The following is a 27,593-nucleotide window of genomic DNA, read 5'->3' as shown; positions in this document are numbered from 1 at the left end:
AATAGGAGTTACTTCTCTAATATTCAGTAAAAATATGGCTGTAGTTTACAGTAGTTCACTTTATACTAAGAAAAAAGCTGGAAATTCCAACACAGAACACAGAGAAATGTCTATAGATATTGAATTGCTAATTAGCCTGATTTGCTCGAACACAATGTGTGTGTGCACCTGTGTGTGTGTGTATGTGTGTGTATGTTTGTGTATGTGTCTGTGTCTGTCTGTGTGTGTGTGTGTGTGTGTGTGTCTGTGTGTGCGTATTTTCAAGGTGCACCATATAAAAATACACAAATGTATCATGCATCCAAAAATTTAACGGTAGCATTTCTAGGGAACTGTACTGGCTGGTTTTGTGTGTCAACTTGACACAAGCTGGAGTTACCACAGAGAAGGGAACCTCAGTTGAGGAAATGCCTCCATGAGACCCAGTTGTAAGGCATTTTCTCAACTAGTGATCAAGGGGGATGGGGGACCCAGCCCATTGTGGGTGGTGCCATCCCTGGGCTGATAGTCTTGGGTTCTATATGAGAGCAAGCTGAGCAAGCCAGCGGAAGCAAGCCAGTAAGTAACATCCCTCCGTGGCCTCTGCATCAGCTCCTGCTTCCTGACCTGCATGAGTTCCAGTCCTGACTTCCTTTGGTGATGAACAGCAATGTGGAAGTGTAAGCTGAAAACCCTTTCCTCCCCAACTTGCTTCTTGATCATGATGTTTGTGCAGGAAACCCTGACTAAGACAGAAACATTGATCCCTAATCCAGCTTTAAAATTATCTGGAAGACAGAGAATGTGCAGTAAGCAAAAGCATACATGTCCGTTTTCTCTTTCTGAGTTCCCCCAAAACATCACCCACTGAAAAATTGTGAGAAGTTAGTGTGGGAGCTTTAGAAAGGGACTAAGTGTCTGCACTGTTTGAACATCTTTCAGTTACCTACTAGTTCTCTTCACTCACTGAATATTAATATTACACCTATTCTAAAATATGGTTTCCTTGTATACATCCTCTGATGGATATTATGAAAGAATTGAATGGCTTCTTCTTTCATGGAACTATCTAATCTCCTGATCATTTCTTGTAAACATCTCTATCTTCCTGAAATCACAGCTATATTGTATACACTATATTTCTTGTGTTACTAAAATGATTTAAAGTAACAACCACTTACATTAGTTGAAGGAAAAAAAATGTTTTTTCTAACTGGCCATCCACAATGAACAGAGACTAATTCTCAGTGCTATGAGTTGTCCAAGGTTCTATGCATGCACATGTATTTTTAAGAAAAGTAAAGAAAAACCCTCTTTGTTAAGGATGGGGTTTTGTAAATCTCAACTCAAGGGATTTATCTGAAAGTCCCTGAGATAAACATTCAGATCAAGTTCAAAGAAGATACTTATGCAATGTTGGCTGTCAGTTAATGAAGTGTTTAAACAAGAAGTTATTTCTTTTTCTTTTTAACCAGAGAGATAATCAATGGCACAAAACACCCCAAACAGTATAATTATCCATGTCATGAATGATCCTATAAAACCTGGAATTGTTTACACAACTGTATAAACCAGTGTACCATCCAAACTGAAAGCACAGAACCATCACAAACTGAACCCTATAATTTTCAACTTGTGTCAAAACATATTGCTATGTGGGGTGGTCATTTCCTGCTCCACTAGGAATTAACTCCAAAGGCATGTCCTGCCAAAAGCCAACAATGTGGTTTAACTTCAATTTCCCATGTCAAAATATGTCCACTAATGTTGTCCAGCATAAACTACGGTTCTGCATGTAAGACCAAATACAAAATTAAATAGTCAACAAAGAATCCTAAAGTCTGAAATAAATTTCTTCTCTTTTGTACACGTTAAGGGAAAATGGAATGAAAATGAAAAGATTAAACCTTACATGTTAATAACCTCAAAATCCAAATGAATGAAACTAAACCTTCTTTTTTTTAATGAGAAGTTTTAAAAAGCACAATTCAACTTGACTCAGGATAGAAATATGTCACTGTATACTCACTCTAAGACCAAAATGTGAATTGGTCTCATATGACCCAGTTTGAAATTCCCAGGTAAATAACAGAAAGAAGTTATACAGTGCTGTTGGTAGATACTTGAAAGACTCTATCAAAAATGAAACACTTCTGGATAAAATTTCTTTTTAAGAAGTAATTAAAAATTATTTCTTAGAACTCCAAAACTAAATCATCATTTCTCTCTTCAAAATATAAATAAATATGATTTCAACACAGAACATAATAAAGCTAATAATAAGGTTAGAGAAAATCTAGAGTTACTGAAGATATTGGCCCCAAACAGGTTTTCAAGTTTGGTGTCTCTGATGAGGAACTGAAACTAAAGGTTCTATTTTACGAACATCTGGAACATATTCATTCTAATGGACATGTTCAGTGTTGTGATGGTAACATTCAGGAAGTTCACACTTGAGTGCTATACAACCAAGTTAAAAAACATTGCACACACAAACACAAAAATTCACAAAGCCCTCCATGCATGTTTTTAAGAAAGATTCCAATTTGAGGTTGGAACAAATTCATAGATGTCCTGAGCTGCAAGTGGCCCATAGTCCATGTATTATAACCTCTGGAATCAGAGAACAAAATGTAACCCACTCATCCCTTTTTTCTCAAAAAGAATATCCTCAATATTTTGGAAACTGAGACCTTCAAATTTTCCATTCTATCAGAGACAGGCTCACAAACAAAGGAAATCTAAACCAGAAAAATAAGAACAACAATAACAAAAGAGAACAAAACACAGACTTAAAGCCACAAAAGATCAGTTTTGTTTGTTTGTCAAACAGCGCTACTTTTATTATCAATTATCAATCACACAACAAACTGCCCCTCAATTTCATGGCTTATACGCTTTTATTTTGCTAACGCATTTTGTGGGTTAGGAGTGTGAAAGTCTCAGTTTTGTGGGTTAGGAGTGTGAAAGAATTGAATGGCTTCTTCTTTCATGGAACTATCTAATCTCCTGATCATTTCTTGTAAACATCTCTATCTTCCTGAAATCACAGCTATATTGTATACACTATATTTCTTGTGTTACTAAAATGATTTAAAACTGGGCAAGTCTCAGTTGCTCAATTCACATGAAATCCACTTGGGAGTACCGGGGAGGGAGGTTTGCCTTCCAAGCAACTTTCTTTAGTCATGTGCCTGGTGTCTTGATGTTCTTTGTTTTCTTTCTGTCTCCACAAATGCTGTTTCTTTCTCTCAGGTCTTGGCACGGAGTGTGCCCCTTCTGACTGTGTGAGATTTCAATGTAATTGCACTCCTGAAATGTCAATGGATTTTCAAGTAGGTTGCCAGGTTTGGCAAACAAAAATAAAAGAACCACATGTTTTGAATATCGGATATTCAAGGAGATTTTAGTATCCATGTTGCAAATGCTAATTATTAGTAACACCACTTCTAGATTGCAAAAGCCATATTTCCAAGCCCTTAGACAATATCACTTGAAGTTGAAACGGTGTCGCCATCAAAAGTTCCTATCTAGATACAGGAGACAGAAAGATGATCCAATGGTATATCCATGCACATCTGTGTTTACAGATGTGAAGTTCACAATATCTGGGAAATGGAACCTCCCTAGATGCACTTCCACATATTGATGGATAAAGGAAAAGAGGATGGATAAAGGAAAATCCCATTAAGTATGGGATTTTATGTAGCTACAAAGCAAAATAAAAGCAGCACATTTCCAGGAGAAATGTTTGAAATAGAAATCATCGTGTGAGATGAAATGGGCCAGTTTCAAAACCAACTAACCAAAGAAACCCATGTTTTCCCTTATATACAGAACATAAATTTAAAACTGATTGTGGTGTGTATTTATTTCTTCCTTGTATTGAAAATAACTTTTTCTTACATAATATATTCTGATTATAGTTTCCCTTTCCTCTACTTCTCCCAGTCCCACCCTACCTCTCCCTTTCTGCCTCCCATGAGAAAACAAACAGGCTTTTACGGGATAATAAAATGAATTAAAGTATAATAATACAAAATCTTACACACTGGAACCGGATAAGATAAACAGAATAAAAATAGCCCAAGAGATGACACAAGGAACATTATCTGCGTGTTCCCAGGATTTGGACATAGAACACATGAAAGTTACAAAGTCATTGTACACTTCACCAAGGTCTCAGTAGTCACTTGGGCTGGGCAAAGTATAGCGCAGTCAGATTCTCTGAATGAAGCTCCAGGTTGAGCAGCGTGAAGCTGTGAAGCTGAATCAGGAGTTATATAAATTGAGATCTCGAATGTTAAAAATGACAATGATGTGGAATGTCCAGGGGTGTGTGGGGGATTGACAGAAACTGAGTGAGGTCAACCGAACAGAGAAGCTACACGCTGAAAGTGACAGGGCAGGAGGATCAGGGACAGAGATGATCCCAGCAGCAGCCCCAGACACCAACATGGTTGTTGTTTTCCCTGTCGTGTTTCAGCTTTGCTTTTGTCTGGCTTTTCCTTCCCTATCCCTCTATTTTAGAATAGCCACATGTATTATGGGCCTTTATACGTTGACAATATGTAATTTGTTTTAGATTTCATAAAAGGTCACATTAACAGTTTGTCTGAGTCTCAAAAGAGACTGAAATTTTTCCCAGTGTCAGAATTACAAGACAATGACATTCTTGGCAGTTTTCCTGAGCATATCTTACATGGCAAGTTGGCCATAAGCCTACAGGATCCTGGGTTAGACTGCTATGGCTTGACTATACAATATCCCTTCCAGAATCATGTTTTTAAAAATGTTGTCCACTGTTTTGTAAAATAATGATACTCTTAGGAAGTGAGACCTAGCTTCAGAAAACAGGTCACTGGGTGGTGAATATTGGGTCTCACATCCCAGTCCTACTTCAGACCCAACCTCTCTTTTTGTGCTCGTTTTGTGCTTTCTAACCTGGTAAAATATAAAGAGACCCAGACACATACTTCTACTAATACCAGTACCAACTGTTCTCTTGTTATGCCTGACCATCATGATGAACTACACCTCTTCAAACCACGAGCCTAAACAAATCCTTCCATAGAGAGTTTTTCTTTGATACTCATTCACTACAATAATAAAATTAAAAAATAAATAAATAAAAAGAGACACACCCTGACATAGAACATACTAACTTTCCAGGACCTTCTTACTCCAACAAAGCTAATAATTAACCATCATAAATTAGCATGTTTTCATTTAATGGAAAGTATAAGACATAGTAATTGAGTAGTCAATTTACAACATTTAAATTTTGCAAAAAGAAAGTAGTAATATGTTGCATTATTATTCCAAAATATTTAGCCAATCATGTACTATATTATTGTTAAATATGTAATACATTCAGTAGAAGGATGTAAGTACCTTTCAATGTTGGGTTCAATGCATATCGAAGCTGTATTTTTTAATATAAATTCTTGACTTTAAAAGCTCTTGCAGAATTTTCATTCTTCTATGGAAACAGCAGTTTTTGAAGAAGCAAACATCTTCATCTTTAATTCTGAATTAAGAAAGAAAACATGGTGTTTGGAGACATGGCTCAGAACTTAAAAGCATCCTTGAATGAAGGACAAAAGTTCAGTTCCCAACATCCCTCTCTCCAAATTGAGTCTCTCCTAATTCAGTTACTTACAACTACCTGGAACTCAGATTCCAGGGAGATCTGGCATTACTAGTTTTCATAGACATCTCCACTTGGGCACAAACACATACACAGAGAGAGAGAGAGAGAGAGAGAGAGAGAGAGAGAGAGAGAGAGAGAGAGAGAGAGAGAGAGAGGTGCATGCATGCATACATACATACATATAATTAACATTTGACAAAATTCAACACCCCTTCATGATAAAAGTCCTGGAAAGAATAGGAATTCAAGGCCCATACCTAAACATAGTAAAAGCCATATAGAGCAAACCAGTTGTTAACATTAAACTAAATGGAGAGAAACTTGAAGCAATCCCACTAAAATCAGGAACTAGACAAGGCTGCCCACTCTCTCCCTACTTATTCAATATAGTTCTTGAAGTTCTAGCCAGAGCAATCAGACAACAAAAGGAGGTCAAGGAGATACAGATCGGAAAAAAAGAAGTCAAAATATCACTATTTGCAGATGATATGATAGTATATTTAAGTGATCCCAAAAGTTCCACCAGAGAACTACTAAAGCTGATAGAACAACTTCAGCAAAGTGGCTGGGTATAAAATTAACTCAAATAAATCAGTAGCCTTCTCTACACAAAAGAGAAAAAAAGCCGAGAAAGAAATTAGGGAAACGACACCTTCATAATAGACCCAAATAATATAAAGTACCTCGGTGTGACTTTAACCAAGCAAGTAAAAGATTTGTACAACAAGAACTTCAAGACTCTGAAGAAAGAAATTGAAGAAGTCCTCAGAAGATGGAAATATCTCCCATGCTCATGGATTGGCAGGATTAATATAGTAAAAAATGGCCATTTTACCAAAAGCGATCTACAGATTCAATGCAATCCCCATCAAAATACCAATCCAATTCTTCAAAGAGTTAGACAGAACAATTTGCAAATTCATCTGGAATAACAAAAACCCAGGATAGCTAAAACTATCCTCAACAATAAAAGGACTTCAGGGGAATCACTATCCCAGATCTCAAGCAGTATTACAGAGCAATAGTGATAAAAACTGCATGGTATTGGTACAGAGACAGACAGATAGACCAATGGAACAGAATTGAAGATCCAGAAATGAACCCACACACCTATGGGCACTTGATTTTTTGACAAAGGAGCCAAAACCATCCAATGGAAAAAAAAGATAGCATTTTCAGCAAATGGTGCTGGTTCAACTGGAGGTCAACATGTAGAAGAATGCAGATCGATCCATGCTTATCACCCTGTACAAAGCTTAAGTCCAAGTGGATCAAGGACCTCCACATCAAACCAGATACACTCAAACTAATAGACAAAAAACTAGGGAAGCATTTGGAACACATGGGCACTGGAAAAAATTTCCTGAACAAAACACCAATGGCTTATGCTCTAAGATCAAGAATCGACAAATGGGATCTCATAAAACTGCAAAGCTTCTGTAAGCCAAAGGACACTGTAGTTAGGACAAAACGGCAATCAACAGATTGGGAAAAGATCTTTACCAATCCTACAACAGATAGAGGCCTTATATCTAAAATATACAAAGAACTCAAGAAGTTAGACCGCAGGGAGACAAATAACCCTATTAAAAAATGGGGTTCAGAGCTAAACAAAGAATTCACAGCTGAGGAATGCCTAATGGCTGAGAAACACCTAAAGAAATGTTCAACATCTTTAGTCATAAGGGAAATGCAAATCAAAACAACCCTGAGATTTCACCTCACACCAGTGAGAATGGATAAGATCAAAAACTCAGGTGACAGCAGATGCTGGCAAGGATGCGGAGAAAGAGGAACACTCCTCCATTGTTGGTGGGGTTGCAGGCTGGTACAACCATTCTGGAAATCAGTCTGGAGGTTCCTCAGAGAATTGGACATTGAACTGCCTGAGGATCCAGCTATACCTCTCCTGGGCATATACCCAAAAGATGCCCCAACATATAAAAAGACACGTGCTCCACTATGTTCATCGAGCCTTATTTATAATAGCCAGAAGCTGGAAAGAACCCAGATGCCCTTCAACAGAGGAATGGATACAGAAAATGTGGTACATCTACACAATGGAATATTACTCAGCTATCAAAAACAATGACTTTATGAAATTCCTTGGGCAAATGGTCAGAACTGGAAAATATCATCCTGAGTGAGGTAACCCAATCACAGAAAAACACACATGGTATGCACTCATTGATAAGTGGCTATTAGCCCAAATGCTTGAATTACCCTAGATGCCTAGAACAAATGAAACTCAAGACGGATGATCAAAATGTGAATGCTTCACTCCTTCTTTAAAAGAGGAACAAGAATACCCTTGGCAGGGAATAGAGCGGCAAAGATTAAAACAGTCACAGAAGGAAAACCCATTCAGAGCCTGCCCCACATGTGGCCCATGCATATACAGCCATCCAATTAGACAAGATGGATGAAGCAAAGAAGTGCAGGCCGACAGGGGCCGGATGTAGATCTCTCCCGAGAGACAGAGCCAGAATACAGCAAACACAGAGGCGAATGCCAGCAGCAAACCACTGAACTGAGAACAGGACCCCCGTTGAAGGAATCAGAGAAAGAACTGGAAGAGCTTGAAGGGGCTCGAGACCCCATATGAACAACAATGCCAAGCAACCAGAGCTTCCAGGGACTAAGCCACTACCTGAAGACTATACATGGACTGACCCTGGACTCTGACCTCATAGGTAGCAATGAATATCCTAGTAAGAGCACCAGTGGAAGGGGAAGCCCTGGGTCCTGCTAAGACTGAACCCCCAGTGAACTAGACTGTTGGGGGGAGGGCGGCAAGGGGGGGAGGATGGGGAGGGGAACACCGATAAAGAAGGGGAGCGGGAGGGAATGTTCTCCCGGAAACCGGGAAAGGGAATAACACTCGAAATGTATATAAGAAATACTCAAGTTAATAAAGAAAAAAAATGAATCTTTTTTCTTAAAAAAAAGACATGAAAGAGTCATTGATGATCTGTGCTGACTAACAGCTCTTTACAGTTCTTTACTAAGATGGATAATTGGATGCTATATAGACTATTTGACATATGCACTGAGGAAATGTGAGTTTATTTTTCTTTAGTTATTATTGACATGGTATAGTATCAAAATTCATCTTCTAGTATGGTAATTCATATTCTGTTTAGATTTCATACCACTGGCCTATATGAAATGAAATCCTGACATCCTAATGTGCTTAAAGCCCACGGGATTTTTCTGGTATAGTCTCCTTCATGCCAATAGCTGAGTCTTATGTTGCAGAGGGAGTGCAAGTTTTCCAAACTCAGTGAACTTTGGAATAGATTTATACTCACATATATTCTAAAAGACAGTAGTCATATAAGAGATTTCACATTCAATACCTCAGCTTATAATTCCTTTAGACTGTGAGTATTCAATTAGTACTATATCATTCCAAAGAAAAAAATTTACCAGCTCATATACAAAAGAGAATAATAAGATAAAGTTTGGAGTTTTGTTTCTTCAAATTTTAATAACTATTTTTCCTTTTTTATTGGATATTTTTTATCTACATTTCAAATGTTATCCTTTCCCGGTTTCCTGTCCATAAACCCACTATCTCATCCCTCTCCTCCTTCTTCTATGAGAGTGTTCCCCCTCCCCAACCACCCACCCCTTCCTGCCTCCCTGTCCTGATATTTCCCTACACTGAGGGGAGGGGTCAAGCCTTAGCAGGACCAAGGGCTTCTCCTCCCTTGGTCCAACAAGGCCACCCTCTGCTACATATGCAGTTGGAGCAATGGGTCTGTCCATGTTTACTCTTTGAGTAGTGGTTTAGTCCCTGAGAGGTCTGGTTGGTTGGTATTGTTGTTCTTATGCGGTTGCAAGCCCCTTTTGCTCCTTCAATCCTTTCTCTAACTCCTCCATTGGGGACCCCGTTCTCAGTTCAATGGTTTGCTGCTAGAATTTGCCTCTGTATTCGTCATGCTCTGGCAGAGCTTCTCAGGAGACAGCTATATCAGGCTCCTGTCAGCATGCACTCCTTGGCAACAGCAATATTGTCTGGGTTTGGTGGCTGTATGTATATGGGCTGGATCCCCAGTTGGGGTAGGCTTTGAATGGCTATTCCTTCAGTCTCTGCTCTACACTTTGTCTCCATATTCCCTCCTATGAATATTTTTGTTCCCCCTTTTATAAGCATAGAAACATCTGATATTAGACAATGATTCCTTTGCATTTTTATGTTGCTGTTTTTATTTGTAAGGTAGTTTAATGTCTTCATATGTCTACTCTTAAATGACTGAATACACATAAGGAATGCATTTTAAAATGCAGGGCCTCTCTCTATTCACATAGCTTAGTGTGGATAGTTGATATATGCAACAAGTTATATTACATATCTTACTGTGTATATTTGATATAAAATCCTGATAGATTATGCTAAAGCAATATGGCTGGAAGCAATTTAGAAGGGAAAGAGACATGCAAATGAATGGTGAGTGTGTCCAAGTGTGACTTAAAAGTTAATTTAAAGTTGGACCTTTCTTTCAATTTCTCAGTCTTCTAGCATCAAAAATATTGACCACTCGTAGTCTCAAAAAATATCTATCAAAAGGCACAGTGAGCTGTATAAGGGACAAGGCCTCATGAGGCAGAAAAGGACTTAGTGGGCTCTGTTCCCCTGAGAGGAGCAGCCGCAACACTAGTAACCCATGAGCTAATCAGTTGAACTCAGTGGGCTTGGGAACAACTGCTAAACAGTAAAGGGGGCTGAATTCCCCTAGACGCTCATGGTTCTGGCCTATGATAGGATTATACAGGTACTTAGAAAAACAACTAATAAATGGGACCTTGTGAACCTGAAAAGCCTTTCTATGGCAAAGGACATCGTTATTCAAACCAAGTGGCTGCATATAGAATGAGAAAAAAATTACCAACTGCATTTGATCGAAAGCTAATATTCAAAAGATAGAAATATTAAAGAAACAAATCCCCCCCTAAAAAAACCAAATAGCTCAATTAAAAATATGGGGTGAAGTTCTAAACAAAGAAATCTCCAAAAGGAATCTCAAATGTCCAGGAAACACTTAAAGAAATGTTTAATATTCTTAACCGTCAGGAAAATGAAAATCATACCTAGTTTAAGATTCCATCCAAAGAGTACACATGGACAGACCCATGGCTCCAGCTGCATATGTAGCAGAGGATGGCCTTGTTGGGCACCAATGGTCCTTCCAAGGCTCAATCCCCCAGTGTAAGGAAGTGTCAGAGTGGAAAGGTGGGAAGAGGTGGGTGGTTGGGGAGGGAAACATCCTCATAGAAGAACGGAGAGGGGGCATGGGATAGGGGGTTTATGGACAGGTAACTGGGAAAAGGGATAACATTTGAAGTGTAAATTTTAAAAATCCAATAAAAATAAATAAATAAATAAATAAATATATAGGATAAAATATTTTTAAAAAAAGATTCCACATTCTATTTGTCAGAATGGCTAAGATGAATAACGCAAGTGACAGCTCATGCTGTGCAGGATTTGGAGCAAGAGGAACACTCCTGCATTGCTGGTGGGAGTGCAAACTTGGACAGCCACACTGGAAATCAGCCAGTGTGGTGGTTCTTCAGGAAGACAGAAATCGATCTACCCGAAGGTCTAGCTATACTACTCTTGGGGATATACTCAGAGGATGCTTTGTCCTACCACAAGGACATTTACTCAACCATATTCATTTCTGTTCTATTCATAACATTCAGAAATTTAAAACAACCTAGATGTCCCTAAACAGAAGACTGGATAAAGAAAATGTGGTACATTTACACAATAGAGTGTTATTCAGCTGTTTATAAAAAAAAATGACACCGTGAAAATCCCAGACAAATGGATAAAACTAGAAAAACTCACCCTGAGTGAAGAGATCCAGACCCAGAAAGATAAATATGGTATGTATTCTCTTATATATGTTAAATAAACAATAACCAAACTTTAATTCATAGGCATGAAGAGTTAGGCATAGAAGAAAAGACTTGAGGTGATGCCTGAAAATATGCTAGGGCAATGGTGGTACGAACAGAGTGGAAGTAACCAACCGATGTCTGGTTTAAGGCTCTCTATGAGAAAGAGTCCATACCTGACACTGCTTGACTCACCAAGAACCAGAGACATAGGGTAAAATAAAATAATAATAAAATGACTCCTAATGATATTTTGTTATATTCATAGATTGGTGATTTATTCAGGCATCAGAGAGACTTCCTCTTATAGCAGATGTGAGCAAATACAGAAACCCAGAGCAAAATATTACAGAGAGGGACCTGAGTAGCTCTAAATGAGATGTCTCTGTCATTTCCCTTCCCTCATAGCTCAGCAAACCAAGCAGTAGGGGAGTCATTATGAATGGGGAAGGCAGAAGAGATGGAGGACACCTAGAAAATAAGGCCCTTTAAAATAGTTGAGCAAAGCTCACAGGAAATATCAGAAACTGAAGCAGCAATTTCAAGGCTTACATGAGTCTGCAACAGGTCCTCATCAACTATAGCTTTCAGTTTAGTAGTTTTATGGGATGCCTGAACGTGGATATCTTATTCTTGTGCCTTCACTTGGGGTTGTTTTGGTTTTGTCTTGCCTTGTCTTGTTCAACTTCAAAATGATGATTTTTCTTTTATCTTATTATCTTTTATTTTGTTATAATTTATTGTTATCTCCTAGAAAGATGTTCCTTTCTAGTGACAGTCAGAAGAGGAGGAGATGAAGAGGAACTCAGAGTAGTAGAGAGAGGGGAAACTGAATTCAGGTTATATTGTAAAAAAAAAAAACCAAAAACAAACTGTTTAATAAAAGGAGGAAAAAATCTTAAATGTATGTTGCTTAAAAGTATTAAATATCATTCCATAAATAATACTAATAAAAGGTCAATATTGATTTAATACTTTTTAATGCCTTGTTTTGTATTCAAAATTAATTATATTAATACTTTTATTTAATTTTTATGGCACCTTCACTATAGACTGCTATACTACTATCACATATTAGGTAATTACCAATATCTTTGGTGTTGATACATTGTCAATCATGGTACTAAAGTAATAGAGAAGTTCAAGGTTTTGTGGAAGTGACTGATGTAAATAACCTATTTATTCAATAAATACATTATTAAATTCTAAAAGAAATAATAACCATAAAAAGAGGAGAAGATATGTGTGTTATTTTTAAATCTGGCATGGATGTCATCTTGCAAAAGAAGTGAAAAATGTAAAATGGTGCTTAAATGTTTAAAAGCTATAATTTTGAAAGTTGACTTAAAGTCTGTTTTACTAATTTACTATCATCCTCCATCACTGTTTACTGAGAGACAACTTAGACCTGTTATAAGTAAATATCTTCCTTCTCAACACAATTACAACTGAATATTAAATCAATGGAATGTATCCTTCTAAATACTGCAGAAGATACCTTCTGAATGATACTAAACCGAGAACAACTTTTGGTAGTCCTTTTTACTTTCACTTTAAGAACATATGCTTAAAATCTGTAAGTTCTTTCTTCTCATGTGTAGAAATAAATTGTATTTATTATTGGAAAAAGTCCTCTGTATTGGCTTTCTCTCCTTCACACACACACACACACACACACACACACACACACACACACACACACACACACACACGAGCTAACTTGAAATGGCAAAAATATGTATCTAATACTGAATTATAAAGAAATCTACTATTATAATACAATATATTATACTCAAAATTTTCTAAAATAGTCACCATATTGATCTTAATGATAACAATGGAATAACTGGTCAACCAAAGACTGGATACACTCTGTGAATCTTACTGGCCTGTTTTTAATGCTTTAAAGTATGCTTAACCTTTCAATTCTTGTCAGTTGATGCCAAAAGAGGCTGAAAATTAAAAGAAATTATATTTGAAGAATAATATGTGTGTTTGCCTATTTTATAATTATGTAATTTTACTTTATGTATATGAATGTAGGAAGTGTGCTCACATGTTTGGACACATATGCTAACGTGAATGTGCATGAACCAAACATCTGTTTATGTGTATGTATATGCCCTCAATGTGGAAGCAAGATGTCTACATTGAGTATCTTCCCTGATCACTTTCCATTTTATTATTTTTACTATTCTTTGACAATTTTAGACATCCACAAGTTGAGATATGGACATTTTCAACACCATTGCCCCTTTTCTCTCATAAAATCCCTTGATTTTTCCAACACGCTCCCTTCTTCTTTGATGTCTTTTTATTCTTTTCCCAACACAGTATTTTTATTATTTGGGCATTTCATGCAATGTACTCTAATTACACCTTCTTCCCATTTCTCCCAGGACTGCTGTCCTCCTACCTTTTCACTATCCCCCAAAAAAGTAATACACCAAGACACCAAGTCCAAAGTGTTACACATATAATCATTGAAATATGGTCAAACGCCCAAGGGCCAGCAGCACCTTAAAGAAAACTGAATACTTTCCCAACCCATCCTCAAACCCCTCCAGAAGACATTAATTGTGAAGCGCTATGCTTCTGCATCTTTATCAAAAATTTCAAGGACTTTCATCAGTAGCTTCCCGTTGGGGAATCCGGTTGTCACAGAAGACTTCCGTGGCCCTCATTGTCAGTAATGAGTCTGTAGTCATCGATACCACTGCAAAAATAAAGCTTCCTTGCTCATAGGAGCCACCCCAGCATAGATTATGGGGTTTCACAAAGTTTCCAGCAATACAGATCATGAACATCACTTGGCTTCCAGTGGCAAGTAGGACCACAGACACTAACACAGCCTCCAGACTTTCAAGGAGACTTTGACCCAGAAAATGACCCATTCTTCATTTGGAATATCTTATTTCTCAGAATCAGTGTGATCATACAGTTGGCACCATGTTGCGAGCATGTCTTGTGTATACTCTGGGCTGCTACACACCACCCTGCCCTTGGCACCGGCTACTCTGCTGTTACCCTAAGCATGACCATATTTTTGCAGCCTGTGACTATTAAGTTTGCAGTCTCAGGTGACAGCCCGCTATGGCCCTGTGTTCTCTTCCCACAGACAGGCAAAGGCTACAACGGGGTGAGTCAGGAGAGTGGGCCCACACCTCCAGGATGCCTCAAATCTAATTGGGAATTAATCAGTTATTCCTATGATAGACATACCATTACTGCACCAGGTATTATATCATGCTGGGCAGTTCATTAATGTAGATTGTGAGCTTCACAGCTTTTCTCCACCAAGAAGCCCAGCATCTTCTGGCACTGTACATGCTTGCCAACCAGCAGGGAGACATCCAGAATAGAGGCAGCTTGATTTCTCAGGATCCAGATACCCAAGCATGTGCGTCTTCTGCGATATGGTCTTGCAACAGAGTTATGGTTCGAATCCATGGGCAATGTCAATATTGATTTTGGATAGGGGAGGTCCTAAAGTATACCTGACAAACAGCTTAGAGGGAAGTACTTCACATCTGGTATTATACTCGTTGATTAATAATTTTTGACCTCTGGGAGCATAAACTACCTATACAGGATGCTTCTGTTCATACTACTTTTATAATTATGTTTTTAATAGACTTAAAACTAGGTTGCCATAGATGTTTCTCAAAAATTTTTAGTTTGTGTTAACAATTCTCTATACCCTCTTTTTTTTTCTATATGGCATTTTCCTGATATCTGTTTGAATCACTTAACCCCTAATATTATCTTCAAGAACTTTTGTATTACATGTTTTCCACTATGCCCTCAGTTAGGGCTTCTTCCAACCCCACCCCCAAGTCTAATGATCGTTCTGTAGTTTTCTAGCATTTATAATCAATCTTGATTTAAACACACAAGAAAATTGGGATTGAATATGAGAGAAGATGTGCAGCACTTGTCCTTTAGGGCCAGGATTACCTCAATTTATTTTATTATATTTTTTGAAGTTTCCTCTATTTTGCTGCAAATTTATTTCAACTGAGTAAAAGTCTGTCAAGTGTGAGAGCCTCGCATTCATTATCCATTCATTAGTTGTTGGAAATCTGTCCTAAGTCTGTTTCCTGACTGCTTCAAATCCAGAAGTCAGTAATTATCTCTGAAGTAGGATATTGTCTTTGTCACTATACCATTGCTGGGTCCAAGGACACTCTTATAAAAGACAGTATTTTTTATTATGTAATTAGTGTCTATATTATTTAATTCATATATTATATGATTATATATTTGATTATGTGGTATTTAATTTTATGTTATATGTTAATAATATATTATATAATGTATTTCTACTTGTATTATTTAATTAGGGGCTTGCTTAAAATTTCAGAGGCTTAGTCCATTAACATTATAGTAGGGAGCACAGTGGCAAGAAGGCTGCTGGAAAAGTAGCTGGGAAGTATATACTTTTCTGCAGGCAGAAAAATAATGAGACTAGGCCTTTTATGGTACAGGAATTTGAAACCTCAAAGCCCACCCCACTCCCTCCAACAAGGCCACAGTTCCTAATCCTTCTAATCCTGTCAGATTCCCATTCCCAGCTAACTAAACATTCAAATATATGAGCTTATGAGGGTCATTCTTACTCAAACTACTACAGCTAATAAAGTCTTTTAAGTTTATTCCAAGGAATAGTATAGTATATGCCAGGGAATAGACTTGTTTTTGGCTTTTAGAAGAACTGTCATACTGATTTTCATATTTGCTATACCAGTTTAAACTTTCACAAATAGTGAAAAAGCATAGCCTTTTCTACAAGTCATCATCAGCATTTGGTGGTGTGTGTGTGTGTGTGTGTGTGTGTGTGTGTGTGTGTGTGTGTGTGTAAAATAATCACTCTGTTGAAATTCCAAATAATTCCAAATAATTTTAACTTCTATTTCACTGCTGGCTAATGATAAAAGGTTTTTTTTTTAATCTCTGCCATTGGTTCATTCTATTTTTAAAAAGCATTCCTGCTAGAATTAACATTAGTGTCATTAGAACTAAAAAGATAAAAATAAAAAAAAAGTTTCTTAACAAACATAAACCACATTTTAAATTTCTGCTTATAAAAAATCCAGCATCATCCACATCAAAATTCCAACTCAATTCTTCATAGAGTTAAAAAGAACAATTTGCAAATTCATTTGGAATAACAAAAGAAAAAAATACCCAGGATAGTGAAAAATATCCTCAACAATATAAGAACTTCTGGGGGAATCACCATCCCTGAAATCAAGCTGTATTACAGAGCAACAGTGATAAAAACTGCATGATATTGGTACAGAGAAAGGCAGGTAGATCAGTGGAACAGAATTGATGCCTTAGAAATGAACCCACACACCTATGGTCACTTGATCTTTGACAAAGGAGCTAAAACCATCCAATGGAAAAAAGATAGCATTTTCAACAAATGGTGCTGGTTCAACTGGAGGTCAGCATGTAGAAGAGTGAAAATCAATCCATTTTTTATCTTCCTGTACAAAGCTTAAGTCCAAGTGGATCAAGGACTTCCACGTCAAACCAGACACACTCAAACTAAGAAAAAAGAGTCTTGACCACATGGGCACTGGGGAAAATTTCCTGAACAAAACACCAATGGCTTATTCTCTAAGATCAAGAATCAACAAGTGGGACCTCATAAAACTGCAAAGCTTCTGTACAGCAAAGGACACTATTGTTAGGACATAACGGCAACCAGCAAATTGGGAAAAGATCTTTACCAATCCTACAGCTGATAGAGGACTAATATCCAAAATATACAAAGAACTCAAGAAGTTAGACTCCAGAGAGCCAAATAACATTATTAAGAAATGGGGTATAGAGCTAAACAAAGAATTCTCAACTGAGGAATATGGAGTGGCTGAGAAGTACCTAAAGAAATGCTCAACATCCTTAGTCATCAGGGAAATGCAAATCCAAACAACCCCGAGATTTCACTTCACATCACTCAGAATGGCTAAGATCAAAAACTCAGGTGACAAGAGATGCTGGCAAGGATTTGCAGAAAGAGGAACACTCCTCCATTGTTGGTGGAATTGCAAACTGGCAAACCACTCTGGAGATCAGTCTGGAGGTTCCTCAGAAAATTTTACATTCTACTACCTGAGGACCCAGCTATATCTCTCCTGGGCATATACCCAAAAGATGCTCCAACATATATCAAGGAAACATGCTCCACTACGTTCATAGCAACCTTATTAATAATAGCCAGAAGCTGGAGAGAACACATATCCCTCAAAAGAGGAAACAGAAAATGTGGTACACTTACACAATGGAGTACTACTCAGCTATTAAAAATAATGACTTCATGAAATTCATAGGCAAATGGATGGGACTAGAAAATATCATCCTGAGTGAGGTAACCCAGTCACAAAAGAACACACATGATATGCAGTCATTGACAAGTAAATATTAGCCCAAAAGCTTTGAATACCTAAGACAAAATTCACAGATCATATGAAGCCCAAGAAGGAAGAACAAAATGTGGATGCTTCATTTCTTCTTAAAAGGGAGAACAAAATACTCATGGGAGGAAATACAGGGGAAAAGAGTGGAGCAGGGACTGAAGAAAATGTCATCCAGAGACTGCCTCACCTGAGGATCCAACCCATATGCAGTCACCAAATCTAGTCACTATTATTGATGCAAAGAAGTGATTGCTGACAGGAGCCAGATATAGGTGTCCCCTGAGAGGCTCTGCCAGAGTAGTACTGATATAAATGAGGATGGTTGCAGGTAACCATTGGACCGAACAAGGGGACCCCAATGGAGGCGTTAAAGAAAAGAGTGAAGGAGGTGAATGAGTTTACAATACCATAGGAAGAACAACAATATCAGCCAACCAGACCTCACCAGAGCTCCCAAGGACTACACCACCAACCAATGAGTATACATGGAGGGACCCATGACTCCAGTCACTTATGTAGCAGAGGATGGCATTGTCCAGTATCAATAGGAGGAAAAGCTCTTGGTCCTGTGAAGGCTCAATTTCCCAACGCCCTGGAATGCCAGGGCATTGAGGTGGGAGTGGGTGGGTGGGAATGGGAGCACCCTCATAGAAGTGGGATGGGGGAGATAATATTTGAAATGTAAATACATAAACTATCCATGAAAAATAAATTTTAAAAAAAGAAAAGTTACTTAGATTAATTGATTTTTTCTGTTCCTCATATAAGAACTTAAAAAAGAAACAGTGTATCTGTTTGCTTTCCTTTAGAAAGAAGACTTTAAAAGTTCAGTGGATGTGATATGTTGAAATACCAATGCTTCTGAGTTCTGCAGCTATAGAAGAGAGAAGGGGTCTTCAGGATTGAATAGTCAGCACCAGCTGATTCTACATGAACACTCTGAAATTGAAATCTTCCTTCAAAGCAAATTTGTATTGACTCTGAGATTTTTATGACTGCTCTGAACAGTCATGTGCTTTTAGGAGTGAAAATGAGTGAGCTGACAGACAGGAAGGTATTTTCTGGGTATGCCATGCTTAATGTCAGATGAGAACATACTAATCCCTTTGGATAAATATTTCCTTAAAGAGGGATTTCCAGTAATACTTCATGTTACCTCAGGATTACCATTTCTAGCAAGTAATAATTCAGGATATCTAACTAAATTTGAAGTTCACATGCATAAGAAACAAATTTTGCTGCAAAGTTTCATAGAAAGCTTATACTAAAAACTGTATCTTAAATTCAATTTTCTATGCTGGACTTTTTGTCTTGTACAAACATGACAAATACTCATGTTCTCACATCAACTTATACTAGTATGGAAACAACTCCTCTGGTGTTCTAAAGGAGGGTTTCTTTCTGAGGATAACATACATATGACAGGTAATGGGAACAAGTGAAGAATTTGCCAGTGAAGCATGTCTTATAACATTTATTACCTTCCACCAGCCATTCATTCTGGATTTTTCTGTCTTATGTAGAACCTTTACTATTCTGATTGATTTACATGAAGGCTCAGTCCAAGACCTAATCCTGACCATGGAAAGTCTGAACTTTTAGTTGATGAGTCATTCTCAGGGTGAAATGCTAAATTTGTCTATTTACTATAGTGACACACAGGATAGTCACAGTACACCCATAAGCAGATTGCAAGAATGACTAGTGCATTTCCATGCTTTTCTCTACCTCCACTGGGTACAGCTGTCCTAACTCTTCATAGTAATCACATTCAATAACCCCAGGATGGTGGTATTTCCTTTTCTTGTGTTGATTGCTCAACATAAAAATTGTGTTTTGACAAGTAAAACCCTTAAAGTGTAATGCTTTGTGCTTTGTTGAAGGTATTCTCTTCTTAGGGGCCAGGAATCATAAGGGGGCCAGAGATGCAGGCATAAACATTCAAACTATCCAACTAGATTGTCCTGGCTCGTCTTATGTCACCCTGACACACGAACCAGACTTATCGGAAAGAAGGAAACCTCAACTGAGAAAAATGTCTGCATAAGATCCAGCTGTAAGGTATTTTCTTAATTAGTGTACGATTGGGGAGTGGACGGGCACAACCATTGTAGGTAATGCCATTCCTGGACTGGTAGTCCTAGGTTCTATAATAAAACAGGCTGAGGAAGCCATGTAAACCAAGGCAGTAAGCAGCACCCCATCCATGCATCAGCTCCTGACTCTTGTTTCCAGCCCTGCTTGAGTTTCAGTCCTAACTTGAATTCATAGTATGCTTTCCTACAAGACGGTATCCCACAGAGAGCACTTCTGGGGTGCAGCTCCAGGTGTATATTCCATCTCAATTCTATTCTAACTCTCTGAGCAATTATTTGTAAAATATTTGTAATGGCCATGATGACTATGTTATATTATGGACAAATTAGAATTTTCTATCGGAAGTCAGTCTGTAAGATCTCTAACAATGGTATATTGGGTAAGCTTTACAACTCATCAGATGATAAAAGATAATTTGTATTTAGAAATGATCAGTCCCTCCAAGAACACCACAATTCTTTGGTTCAAGGAAAAGAAGAAAATCTTCATATGGAATGGTATTGCATTGGTGACAAAGGCTGACCCCTGCTCATGGTAGTTTGGATATTGAGAAACTGCATTCATTAAATCAGCTCCAGTGAATGGAACTTCATATTGTTGAATTAAAAAGCCACCTCAGTATCTCAAGAGTGAAGTTTTCCTTCAAGTGCTGATGGTAGGGTACAGTGGGTGACTAGGAGTACACGTTGCTCATAACAACTGGCTGGGTCGTTTTGCCTGGTTGCTTTTGTTTACATGATATTTTATCCATGATATGTGCTCTATTATAGGGAAGACCTGATATAAAATATTACATCCTTTTGCTATGTTCAGTGCCTCTCTCTCTCCAACCTTATCTTTTTTCAGGATATGACTAAGTATTTGGGACATTGTCAGCACTTTGAATCTATAGATATTTTTATATTGTAGGCATGTGTATATCGTATAAATTGATTATGATTATTTTCTATCGGTGCTACTAACTTCTTTTTTTTTTTCATTTTTTCATAGGGTTTTTTTCTTTTTTTTTTTTATTAACTTGAGTATTTCTTATATACATTTCAATGTTATTCCTTTCCGGTTTCCGGCAAACATCCCCCTCCCCCCCCTTCCTTATGGGTGTTCCCTCCCACCCCTCCCCCATTGCTGCCCTCTCCCCAACAGTCTAGTTCACTAGGGGTTCAGTCTTAGCAGGACCCAGGGCTTCCCTTCCACTGGTGCTCTTACTAGGATATTCATTGCAACCTACGAGGTCAGAGTCCAGGGTCAGTCCATGTATAGTCTTTGGGTGCTACTAACTTCTAATACCATCCTCAAACATCTCTGTTTTGCAACCATTTAATTTTTATTCATTCTCATAATGAGGTCCACATATGTAAATAATGTTCTGAAATTTTTCTACTCATCAGCTTCTTACACAGTATTCTAGTAATAGACATAGATGTGAGTTTAGGAAGGTAATTAGATAATAGTGTGTCTTTGGTATTTGTTTATGTAGATTGTTGGTGACATCTCTTTCTGCCTATGGCAATCTGGCTAAATAAATTATAATTTGTGATATTTGGGTATTAACATTCCCTATACTTATGATTTAATCAACCCTGCATGTCTCTTTATGATTTGTTCTACATGAATGACCACTTAAAATCTCATAGACACTCTACCCTTATTAGAGCTTAAACATAGGTCCACAATTAGCTCTCAAGGCAATATAATTAACCACTGTTGATGGCAAGACATTATTTCAGAATTCTGCTCTGTGGTTCTCTCAGGACTCCCACAGATTGGACAAGACATTTTCCTCAATATTCACACTCAAATCAGAGCTCCTAACTGCTATGTGTATTGCTCTTTTATTTTTTTGATTTGTTTTTCTTAGGTGTTTTGTTTTGTTTTGTACTGAATTAACTAAAAACCCAAGGCTGGGAACACCTGTGAGGGATTTTTCTTGATTGGATCCCTTGAGGTGGGAAAATCGACCATAAATCTGAATCATTGGAGGTGGTAAGATCAACCTTAAATTCAGATCATTTGAGGTCAGACAACTCATCCTAAATATGGGCCATGCTTGGATGTGGAAGAAAAACTCTTTTATTTTCTTGCCTGCCTGCCTTCTTTCCCACTGGTAAGTTCATATATCCCTCTGCTGAGGCATCCCTCCTCTGCTACTACTTCTTCGGGATACAGGAAATGGCTATTGCTGGGCTACCTGAACAACAGTCTGTAAGGCACTCTAATAAAACTTACCCTTCCATATTTGTAGTTCACTCTAGAGGAAAACCCTAACTAATGAAGTAGAATATTGAAATTACCTTCAGAAATAAAAATAATTCAAGTTAATCAGCAATTTCTGTCAGTCTTACTTCGTAGTGCAGCTATGGAGAATGCCCAGCGTATGTAGGTAGGTCCAGGGTTCTACATTTCTTTTAATGTTTCTGTAAAGCCATTCAAACGCCACTAAGCATCTCCACTTCCTCATGTGTAGTATATCCTAAATAAACATTTGTAAAATGAATGGCTATATGAACAACTGAAAAACCGATCCATTAGTACCATTAGTATTAATTATACTTTGTAATTACTTAGAATGACACACATTTAATATAAAAGCACTCTAAACTTGAAAACCAAATGTATATTTCTCTAAGAGATCTTAATTATGACATATTATAAATGATAATCGCTTTCACACATATAAAATGAGTATATTAATAAACTATAAAGTTATGTTATCTTAGAGAAATCTGACATTTAATATGATATGTATTTATCTCAGAATAGGAAATGATTGAGGATATACTTAAAGTTTAGCTGACAGAGACTAATACAGCAACCTTTATAAGGTTGCATCATCATTAAATTTAGTAATGAAATATAATAACCATAGTATCTGTATCATATGCATGGTTTTAAGTATAAACTAATCAAACTAATAAAGGCTTTAATCTTCCATAATACACTATTCTGAGACAATTGTTTGTTTCCTATATGGTGTCTGTTTATGAACTTTGTATATTCTGAGCTTGGCAAAATGTAAATATGAAATAACCTTTATCATGTCACAGGTCTACAAAATAGTGAGGCTAATGCTTTGAAACATTTCACATTTTTCTCATTATAATGGCTGGAAATCAAGTCAGCTGTCACATTTTTCCTTTAAATTAGGTATGGTTGACAGATACATGCAGTTACTGATGGAGCCCATCACAGTATATTTCACAGAATATTAGGTGACCTAAAATATATGCGAATGGAATTGAATCACTGCTCTTCTTGAGATCTCAATTTTCTTAAATAAATGTACACACTAGATGACAACCCCTAAAGGTCCACATAAAAGCCTGTTACTGACACATTTTAAAAACATTCGACTGGAAAACTGGTTAAAGATCAAGACTCAAAGATGAACTCCAGGCACTCAGTCAGAGTCTCCAAGACAGTGGTATAGGACATATCCTGGTTAATTCTGTTCCAAAATCGAGTTTGGACTCACTTGGGTGAATAGCATGGAGGCCTCTCTCAAGGGTCTCTAGTTCTATGAGATTCTGAGTCTAAATCTCTCATGGAGGGTAGTTGGTTCAAATCAATTTTCACTTTTTATGCAGGCCAAGAAACTTAGTTTTTTTCTGCATATACAATTTGTTGTGACTAAGTTCAATTCTGCTAGAAAATATTGAGGTCACAGGAGCAATGAGTTTAAAAGTAGAAGTTTAAAAGAAGGCTTAAAGGAAGATTAAATCTGGTGTGCTTTCTCTCCCCACTCCCTCTTTTTTCTCCATCCTGCCCTCTTAAATACCAATTCAGCCAATTATAATTAAAACATACTTGGACTGATAATCATTCCAAAGTCCAAATCTGTTATCTCCTCTCTTCTCTCCTCTTTCTCTTCTCCCCTTGCCCTCCTCCACCTTTCTAGCTCCCTTACAAATAATTAGTACCATGAACAGGACACTCCAGTTACTTAATCAGATCTGTCAATAAATATTTGCTGACTTGACATAATTAGCCTGCAGGAAAATTCCACCTTGAGCATTAGCCTAATTCATCCTGAGCATAAAACCTATTGTCTTATAACTTATAGGCATGCCAATAAAATGAAATCTGTTGTTAGCATCAGAACCTCTAAAGCTCTAATGGCTTCCAGTGGGCTGAATTCCTCTTTAAACTGTCTTTGGAACCTTTCCCTCCATTGAGTTGAAAGAAATCAAAAAGACTAGATGCAAAGATGAATTCCTGTCCCCTTGCTTATTAGAAGTTAGGTGAACGTGAATAATCTGCTTCTCTAAGACTCCTCTTCAGTAAATATACTGTAGCTAAACTCCATCACTGAATGCCCATGGTCCTGAAATGCAGCAATACATCCAGTTAGATCCCTGTGTTTATTAGAAGTTAAGTAAGGATGAATAATTTACTCCTCTAAGCCTCACATAAGAATGATGAGGACTGTAGCTACATTCCATCACTGAATGACTATGGTTGTTAAATGTAGTAATACATTGTAAATGTTCATAGTAATCCCTTGCACAGAAGTATTCAGTATTATTTTTACACTCTATTCACTAATTTTATGAGGATAAAATAAATTTGTATGTGAAAAATCCCTTTAAACCATAGAAACTGTGCTTCACTTGGCTTAAAAAAATACTTTTACTCAAATTTTCTTCTATGACAGTGTGAATAATAGTATTTATAAATTCAAGATACCTCAGTTTGGTTTATTAAATATGAGATGTTATGATAATGTTACTCATTAGCTGTAATATAAATAACAAAATATTTTGTAATAATAATAACAAAATATTCTTATTATTTTGGAAAACTGTGAAGTAGATGAAGAATAGTCAAAATGCCAAGTGGTGGAAAGGAGAGAGGTACTTGTGATCAGCATAGTTGCTATTCGTGCCTGCTTTTAGGTTAGAGTTAAGAACAGCCTAGTGTTAAGACTTTGGACCTATATTTCATCACAGGGAACCCAAACTTTGCCAACTTACTATCTTTATTAAGATTATTATTGCCGGTATGAAATACTATGACTAAAATCTGTGTGTGTGTGTGTGTGTGTGTGTGTGTGTGTGTGTGTGTGTGTGTGTGTGTGTGTAGAGTCCTACATGGCTGCTGTGGAAGGGGTGGTGTACCTTAGTTTCTGCTCCTGAAACAGAGCCAGAAGGGTGTGGGTTGCCCCTGGAACACAGCCAGATGGGCATTGTTGCTAGGAGTAAGATTTGTTTGTATATTTTGTCTTATGTTCCTCCTTCAGGGGATTATTCTTTCTGGTTAATGACTCTGTAGTAACCAAAGAGAGCACAAGTCCAGGAGATGAGGTCCTTTAGCAAAATGATAAATGCTGAGAACTTCAGGACAGTCCTTTATGGCTGTGAAAAAGAACTCTAAAAACATGAGTTCAAAAAATATAAACAGGATTCTCAACTATAAAAAATGTAAGGATGTAATATGAATTATACGAGGGGCTTCAATGACAAAAAAATAAAAACAGAGGCAGCTGCATTATGATCCAACCAGTCAGAAAGATAAAGAGGAAAGAGATAAAGAGATTTGGGGAGTGGTGATCCCAGAACAAGATCCCACCCAGCTAGCTTAATTTCTGTGCTTACAAAAGAAGTCAGATTTCTGATTTCATTGGTAATGATAAAATGGAGGGAGTGTTCTTGTCTTCTGCTAAGAATTAAGTGGCTAAGATCATAAAATGCCGATTTCTGGAATAATCAAAAGGGAACCTGGAGTAAATAACTGAATTTTGGTCTCCAAGAGAGAGTACACAGAGAGAAGTGCTTGGAGAGCAAACAAAACTTTTCCAAACATTTTCTAGCAGGATTTCTGACTTTTTTCATCTAATATATTAATTATATTTTCTGTCCTTCAATTCCTCCCAGACCCTCCTTACCCAGCCACCTACCCAAATCTTCACCCTTTCATTCACCACCCCCATTAAAAAACAAACAAAGATATAATAAAATAAAATCAAACAAGAGTGGGCCAAAACAAGCAGAAAAAGATCCAAAGAAACCATAATATATACGCAAAAAACTTGTAAAGATAAAGAAGCGAAAGATGAACAGACAGATGGAAGGAAAGAAGGAAGGAAGGAAGGAGGGAGGGAGGGAGAGAGAGGAAGGGAGGGAGGGAGGGAAGAGAGAGGGAGAGAAGGAAGGAGGAGGAAGGGAAGGAGAAAGAAAAATGGATGGATGAAAACAAATCATTATAAGAAAAAAACCCCTCCAAAATATCACTGAGTTCATTTTGTGTTGGCCATGTACTGCTGGGCACGTGCTTTGCCCTCAATTATGCCTTGCATATCCAGTAAGACACCGTTGGAGAAAGCTAATTTTTCCTTTGTAATCAATTGTCAATTAGAGATTACTTCTAAGTTAGTGATGAGTGCTTGTGTCCTCTTCTCTCAGTGCCGAGACTCCACCTGGCCTTGTGCATGCTACCATGTGAGTTCATGTGTCAGTTCTACTGTGTCTAGAAGGCCTTGATTCGTTGCTGCTTTCCACACCCCCTGGCTCATAAATTCTTTCTGCCTTTTCTTCTGGAGAATTCCCTGAGCCCTTATAGGAGGACTTGGGACATCCCATTTAGGACTGGGTGTTCCAAGACCTCTCATGGTTTGCACATTGTTTCAGTATTCATTCCCATCTATAGTAGGAGGAACCTTCTGGAATGGCAGAGAAAGACACTTACTGCAGAATGTTGGTAGGAGTTATTTTATTGCTCCAATCCTTTAGCAGAGCAGTATTTCGTTTTACCCAATGTCCATGACCTATCTGGTTCTAGATCCTTGGCCACCTGAGCAGTGTTGGACATTGGAAGGAGAGGAATTGATGTCCCCCCACTATCAGTGTGTAGGAGTAAATATGTGATTTAGAATATAGTTTTGCTTCGTTTGTGAACTTGGGTGCCCCTATGTTTAGTACATAAATGTTAAGAGTTAAATTTTCCTACTGGTGAATTTTCCCTTGATGTGTATACAATGTTTTTTGCTATCTCTTCTGATTAGTTTTGTTTTGACGTCTTTTTTATCAGATACTAAAATTGCCTACACTAGCTTTCTTCTCGTGTCATTTGCTTAGAATACCTTTTGCCATATTTTTACCATGAAGAAATGTCTATCCTTGATGTTAAATGTGCTTCTTAGCTGCAGCAGAAACATGGGTTTGTCTATGTCTTTTCATTTGAAACATTAATATTAAAATTATCAATGAGCAGTGCTTATTGATTCCCGTTATTTTGTTACTATGCTGTGGGTCCCTTCCTCTAATTTGATGGTCAGGATTATTTATTCCTTGTGTGTTCTTGGGTATGGTTAACCTCTTCAGGATGGAGTTTTCTATCTAATGCTTTCGACAGAGCTGGATTAGTAAATAGATACTGCTTAAGTTTGATTTTGCCATGAACAGTCTTTCTCACTTAATCTATTATGATTGAAACTTTTGCTGGAGAGAGTAGTCTGGGCTGTCATCTGTAGTCTCTTAGAATCTGTAGAACATCTAACCAACCCTTCTGGCTTTTAGGGCCTCAAGTGTTCTATTGCC

This window comes from Rattus rattus, chromosome 1, assembly GCF_011064425.1.
Source record: "Rattus rattus isolate New Zealand chromosome 1, Rrattus_CSIRO_v1, whole genome shotgun sequence".
NCBI classification, from domain to species: Eukaryota; Metazoa; Chordata; class Mammalia; order Rodentia; family Muridae; genus Rattus; species Rattus rattus.
This window is presented reverse-complemented; position numbering follows the sequence as displayed.